The sequence below is a fragment of the Poromitra crassiceps genome (assembly GCF_964638095.1).
Source record: "Poromitra crassiceps genome assembly, contig: HAP1_SCAFFOLD_89, whole genome shotgun sequence".
Classification (NCBI taxonomy): Eukaryota; Metazoa; Chordata; class Actinopteri; order Beryciformes; family Melamphaidae; genus Poromitra; species Poromitra crassiceps.
This window is the reverse complement of record NW_028152245.1, coordinates 445,001-446,519: the sequence shown is the minus strand read 5'-3', so window position 1 is coordinate 446,519 and position 1,519 is coordinate 445,001. Positions and strand designations below refer to the sequence as shown.

Genomic DNA, 1,519 nt, shown 5'->3' with positions numbered 1-1,519 from the left:
TGCATGGATATCTAATTTGAGTGTAGTATGAATGTGTATTGTATGAAATGAAAATATGAGTAGGAAATGAAATTATGAATATGAAATGAAATTATGAATATGAAATGAAAAAAGTGAATATGAAATGAAAATATGAGTATGCGCTGGGCGGCTGAGGTGGGATTCTTCAGGCAGGTCCTCCAGAACTTCCTCAGGTCCTCCTCCTATAGTTCTTAGAGACCCGGCTGTTTGGGCGTGAGGCAGTGTAATGCCGGCGGCTGTTGCTGCGCTCTCCGGACAAGGTCCAACTCTTGGCACAGAACCTCCTTCGCTCCTCCTTCAAGTCATCATGATTCCCGGGCCGATATGACGGGCGTTCACATTGAGCCTGCAGGGAAGAACAAGACACATTCAAAGTACTGAACAAGATGGGTTCAAAACTACAATACAAAGAGTTAAAAGTAGGCAACTCCTGGCGTGTTCAAAGTCAACTGGAAGTCACATTTCACTTTTTTCCTATTTAATCTTAACCCAAACCATAAACCTAAGCTGGCTTTTTAGCACAGGCAATGTACAACACACACACACACACACACACACACACACACACACACACACACACACACACACACACACACACACAGGCAATGTACACACACACACACACACACACACACACACACACACACACACACACATGCACACACACACACACACACACACGCACACTAGTAGGGAGTGGGGTGGGGTATGGTGGGGACAAGGGACAGTGAGCTACTTTGAAGGCCAAAATCAAAACATACAAAACAAATCACACAATTAACAGTAGATTACACATCAACGCATCCACAAACAAATTCAATTAATCTTCCATAATTCCTTCAGTCGATCAAATGAACACTATAAAAAAAAGACTATGAAAAATATCCATCTGAAAACATTTCTGTATAAACAAACTCAACCTAACCATCCTAACTTCTATGTAGATCAAATAGAGGCGGACACTAACCACTTTTTCAATGCGGCCTTAAAGCTCCTTTCTGTGGCCAGTTCTTTGCAAACGGTAGAACTCCTGTCCTATATAAAAGTGAATTTTGCAGAACTTTTAAACCTGTGTGGAATTATATCTGTCTGGCTCCCTCTAGTGGAATATTTGTGAGTCACACACCCAGCTAAAGTAATCCACCAGATAAGAAGGGAGCTTTCCTTATTTTAAAGTGGTGGTTCTCAAACTTTTTCACCTCAAGCATCCCTAAACTGACCCATTTGATAAGATTTTGTCCCATCATCCACATCTGATAAGATTTGATCTTTTAGATGTTTGATTACAGAAAGTGTATGAAACCCACGGCCAAAACAGTCATACATTCTGTCATTGTGTTGCTTATGGATGGAATTATAGTGAGAATAAATGACTGGAAACCCAGGGAACCCCCTCAAGGACCCCTGGGGGTCCCCAGAACCACTGTTTTAAAGGGCAGCCCCAACTGAATGTGAGCCACTCTTTCCTGCTGGTAACTAGTTCAGGCCATCAGAGTGT

At 42.1% G+C, this 1,519-nt stretch overlaps 1 protein-coding gene across 1 annotated transcript in view; it reads right to left on the bottom strand.

Annotated features, from left to right (window-relative positions):
• Positions 1 to 310: 310 nt before the first annotated feature.
• The window catches only part of LOC310800809 (leucine-rich repeat-containing protein 28-like), a gene marked incomplete at its 5' end in the record, with an annotated part of 20,015 nt that continues 18,806 nt past the window's right edge, over positions 311 to 1,519 (bottom strand). Inside the window, one exon of the mRNA XM_083664724.1 lies at positions 311 to 367. The remainder of the gene's footprint in view (positions 368 to 1,519) is intronic.